The sequence below is a fragment of the Gavialis gangeticus genome, unplaced genomic scaffold, assembly GCF_001723915.1.
Source record: "Gavialis gangeticus isolate Ggan-Ray unplaced genomic scaffold, GavGan_comp1, whole genome shotgun sequence".
Lineage (NCBI taxonomy): Eukaryota > Metazoa > Chordata > Crocodylia > Gavialidae > Gavialis > Gavialis gangeticus.
Window position 1 is genome coordinate 8,945,100 of NW_017729014.1, and position 5,185 is coordinate 8,950,284.

At 43.7% G+C, this 5,185-nt stretch overlaps 1 protein-coding gene across 1 annotated transcript in view; it reads right to left on the reverse strand.

Moving 5' to 3' along the window:
• PRKCZ (protein kinase C zeta) overlaps positions 1-109 on the reverse strand; it is a 276,277-nt gene extending 276,168 nt beyond the window's left edge. Inside the window, exon 1 of the mRNA XM_019511684.1 lies at positions 35-109. The gene's annotated coding sequence lies outside the window, so the exon portion shown is untranslated. The remainder of the gene's footprint in view (positions 1-34) is intronic.
• Between the last annotated feature and the right edge of the window lie 5,076 nt (positions 110-5,185).

Consider the following 5,185-nt stretch of genomic DNA (forward strand, 5'->3'; position numbering starts at 1 on the left):
GAGCCCCGCCTGCCCCGCGCAGCCCCGCGCCCACCTCAGCTCGGCCCGACTCAGCGCCCCCCGCCCCACGGCTGCGGCAGCACCAGCACCACCACTCCAAACATGGCGGACCCAGCAGGTTAGCGCCCACAACAGCCAATAGAGCGCCTCCCACGCTACCTGCCGGCCAATAGCAAGCGCCGGCCCACCTGGAGCCAATCCCATGAGGGATCCCGCCCGCGTCTGACCAATCAAAAGCTCGCATCCGTTACCTGGCCGGCAGGGGCCACGCAACCAATGAAAAAAAAGGAGGAGGCAAGCGAACACCTGCAGCCAATAGGAAAAGGGGATAGGGAACCTAGCTAATCTACTTAGTAACCGGGGCTGGGTGATCTCAGGGTCTTGGGCCTGCTGGGCTCTGGGGCTCCTGGGCACAGCTCTGTGGTTGCAGCTCTGGGAGGGTTTGGGGGGCAAGGTGCTGAAGCAGGGGGTAGCCCTAGTGTCTGGGGATTCCTGGGTTCTGTTTTCAGCTCTGCATGGCTTTGCTGCCAGCACATCACTTCAGTTCCCTGTCTGGGGAGTGCTCTTGGAGTTGGGAGCTGAGTTTCTGACTCGCTTCAGCGTGTCCCATGATAGAAAACAGGGTGTTATTTGTGTCATCACCTCTTGAGCCACAGATTATGACCCACGGAATTGCTGTGGCAACAGGAGGTGTCTGTGGGCCCCCCCCCCCCGACGTGGTAAGCCTTGCATGTTCGGTGGCAGCTCCTTCTGCTGTGCAAGTGTGTGCTACACTTTCACATATTTTCTTTTATAATTTTAGGCCTTGTCTCCATACTTTATATCTAATAAAAAGAGCAATTTGCTACATAATATATCATTATGTAATCAGTTTCCAGGCACACTTGGAACAGCAGAGGTCACTGCATCCCTCAGTAAAAGTAACGGTTCCAAACCAATTAATAAGTTCATCAATGAAAAGAAGCCTCGACGTTCAATCAAAATAGAAGTTCCTCAGTGAGCCATTTTCCAATTTGGTTCAGAAAGCGCATCTTCACTCTGCTAGTTTTGTGACCTCTTCAATAAAATCCATATCTTCCTGTCCTCATGCATCTGCGCATAGGGGGCAGACAAACTAATAGACTTGATCCTGATCCATGCTCAGCAACTGTTTGTGTTTCATTTAGACATCCCTTCTTTTGAAAAGGAGATACAAGTCAAACACCAAACAAATCTTCTTTTAAACATATTTTCAAAGGAGGAAAACAACAATCAACACACACAAAACGTGGGGACAAAGGAAGTGACTAAGAAAAACAAGCAAGCAACATCACCAATGATTTTAAAAAACACAAACCCAGTAAAAACCTCAAACAAGCAAAGGATGGTATATATGTACTGGTGATGCTGCTGAGCTACCTAAATGTCCGTTATGGCCTGCATCTAAGATATGTCAAAGGAAACAGGATGATTTCCCCTGGAGGTATTGAGGGGTTATGTCTGCTAATTGAGATGGATAAAATACGTTTTTTATTCTACTGTTTTCTTGTAGAGAACTTAGAGATGAAGAAACGTAAAGCTTTATTTCCAGCTATGGCCCTTTACTTCCAGCTGTGCACCCGAGTAGTGGTGGGAGAGGCAAAAGAAGGGATAAACCACAGAGGCCTTGATTTGACAAACTTTATTCCTATTAAGCAAGAATTAGTATCCCTCCAATGGAGTCACCAGTAAGGTTTCAAAACTGTCCCTTAAAACTCTTTCAGTTTCCCTCTCTGGGCTAATGATACTTAGAATAAGTTCTGCAGTGGCGTGTGGAGGTACTCCAGCTAGTTCACATAATGGGAGCAGTTGCATCAAAGTCCACAAAAGCTAGTTTACTAAATGGTGGCACTCCTAGCTGTATCCTTGCCTTAGGGAACAATGTGCTTTAGGGGCAATAATCCTGGCCCTGTCTTCTCCCCCTGGCCCTGTCTCAACCTCTGTTCCCAACATGAAATGATACTGCTCTTTCTTTCTCATCCACCCTTGGGTCCCTGCTCCCTACAGGGACTTATGCACTGAGCCTGACTCAGAACCCCTATGATCTTCAGACCACTCCCATAGTCACAGTCTGAATCTCTAGTCAAAACAGAAACATAAGCATCTGCTTCAAACCAAAACTTGCACCCAATTTTGGATCGTTACCCCACAGCAAGTCATGTTCCCCCTAACTGTCTCCTGGCTGCCTAGAGTTCTGCCCCTTTTTCTGCGTAGCTCCAGGATCCGCTCTCCCAGTTGCAGCTCTTATCCCTGTTGCCTCTGGGTTGTTTGCTTTCTAGCAGCTGGCCTTTGCTCAGCTGCCACAGTAGACCTGGTTGCTGCCCTCTCCCCTTAAAAGTAACAGGAGCCTCCAGTTCCCTGTTACAGGGAGAAATGTCTCCCCCACCACATCTTGTACATAAAAAACTACCATGCATATTTACAAGACTTTAAAAAGCAAACTATTGATATTATAAATGTATCACATTAAGGGTTTCTTTCATTGATTAATATAGCTTTTATCATTTTAACAAAAATGTCTCAATTGTTACTGCTTTGGAATGTTTCATTAAGTGCCCACGACTTTTAAAATATATTCATTTCTTATTAGATGCTCCCCATGCCTATGGAAAAGGGTAGGCAGATGGCTCTTTTTGGATACGATGTCAGTTTCACTCTATGAATTAATTAACAAGGTTGTAATAGGTTTGCAAGTGCAACATATTGTAAGATCATTGTACCTGGCATATTATTTTTGAAATACAACCAACTCTGGTTGGCCTAAAGCCTGAAATCCTGAATATGTTCCCGAACCTGATTTTTTTCAGATTGCAAAACATTATGTTTTTCATATGCCATTAAGCTACCTTCAGCCTAATAAATTGACAATTGTTATATGAGGGCCCACTACAATTAAAGTTAAAGATCTGCAAATATTCCTATTACTAACACTATTTCTGAGAGGCTTCTAACTCAGCGATTCCAATTTGTGCTAGGTTGAAATAAAGGATTCAAGCCAGGATCCCACATTTAGAAAGAAAAAGGTGGGTGGAGTGGGTGGAACCACTGGAAAAATGTATCTTTTATTGATACCTGATGTCCTCTTTTCATATTTAAGAGCACACCAGAAATTGAACTGCTCCTTTTGTGAGAAAAGAAAAAATTGGAAAAATATATTCTTTGGAAATACTTGAGTCGTGTTTGAAAAGTAGCTTCGATCAGATCCAGCACAAATATGAGAGTGCTGTTTAATGCAGCATCAGCAAATCTCTGGAGTCTAGATCTTTCTTCCCCTTTTCTATGTGATGAATTGTGATTGAACGTTCAAAGGAGTAAGTTCAGTGACAAAACCACAGGTTGGTAAGAACACTTGATGCCCATCTTGCTGGGGTCTGATCCCAGCAGTCTTTCCTGCTCAAGTGCAGGCGGGGCTGGACCTGATGATCTGTAAGGTCTCTTCCAGCCCCTAACAACTGTGAAACAGAGTCAAAGAATATCTTTAAGTGTGGTAGCAGCTGGCACTGCAGTCACGAGGGTTAGCTGCAGTACTCCTTAAGGAGTAGGGTGAGGCCCTTGTTGGAAAGAAATTGTTGGTGGGTTCTTGCTATTTTAAATTTTTGAATAGTTCAGACTTGCTTGAGCTGATACTAACCAAAGGCCTGCAATAATGCCTGCTAAAGTTCATTATCAAGTTTCTTGATGAGCTGGACTGAGTTCATCCCACCTAGAAGAATGATAAGCAGCTGATTGAGTAAACTCTTTAAAGTAAGGGTGAGTGGCATGCCAAATTACACCCCAACTGACTTTGGAGTTATTTTGGACTAACATGGGTGTGACTGGGCTCAGAATCTAGCTCTCAGGCACATGTTATGCCCTGATAAGTATTCAAAGTTAGCATCCAGGCATGAATCACAGTCATTAATGAGAGCTGAGTTTGAGTTAGCAAGGAATACAGGACTAAGCATTTAAGGCATTTTTATACATGTAAGTGCCACAGTGCCGGGCACTTTGAAAAGTGCCCAATGCTTCGATGCATGCAATTGTATAAGTGGCAAAATGCACATCAGCACTGAGTAAATGGCAGTAGTGCGCTTTTGAACTAAAACACATAGAAGGTGCTTTATTTGAAAAGCGCACTGCTGTCATTTTCTGCACACTGATGCGCATTTTGCTGCTTATACAACTGCATGCAATGCAGTGCAGTGCACCTCAGCTTGTGTGCAGAGTAGACTTGATTATCAAGTCTGCTCCGAAAGTGGCAGATCTTCAGTGCGCAGGACTAAAAAGTATGTGTATAAATGCCTTTGGTTACAGTATGATGCTTACTAAGACATCATGGCTATGTGCTGCCACTGTCTAAAGTATTGGTTTTAGGATATAGCATTCTGAGTTATTTTATTTTAAATGATACCTATTGGAGTTATGGAGTAGGTCTTCCTACAGGAATGTGTGTTTATATATTTCCAGCAGATGGCAAGGTGTTCCTAGAGAACTGCTTTGGAGAAAAACACAGCTGAATACATGACGCACATATATCAAAATGTTCTTCATTTTAATGCTTCTCTGGCTACTGGGAACTGTTCTTTAAAATGAGTGCATTAACATTAATCCTCAACATCGAATTGGGCACCATGTGTTACCACATTGCAGTGTGGTGCAGGTTGTTTTTCAGCTGTATATTCCTGATAAGAATTCTAGGAAGCATTTAGAATCAGCTGCACACTATCTCTGAGAGCTCCTGGGCAGCGCTGCTACTGCTGCAGTAACTTATCAAGGGTGCATTGTACTTTCCCCTTTATCGTGGTCCCGCCTCCTCTGTGCTCACTTTAACTAGCAAGAAACAGGCTACTGTTGTGCAGTGACTGAGAGAGTTCCTTGGATTCTCTGTTCCCCTAGAGCCTCAAGGTAGAGATGGGTCATGTTCAGTCTTACTTCATCTGCAAAAGAACTGAGTCCACAGGGATGCAGTTTTATTTTTGTCTTAGGACCTCTTTAAAAGAGTATTTTACCATGTGTAACTAAGTACATGAGTAGTCCTATCAATTTTAATGGAACTTCTTATATACATAAAGTAAGCTTCTAAAGGGTACAGTATTGGAAGCCCAACAGGAAACTGTTCTAACACGATGGAGACACAAGAGTGGTAAGAGACAAATGTGGCTGCACAGAGAGCTTCTAGGATGCCTCA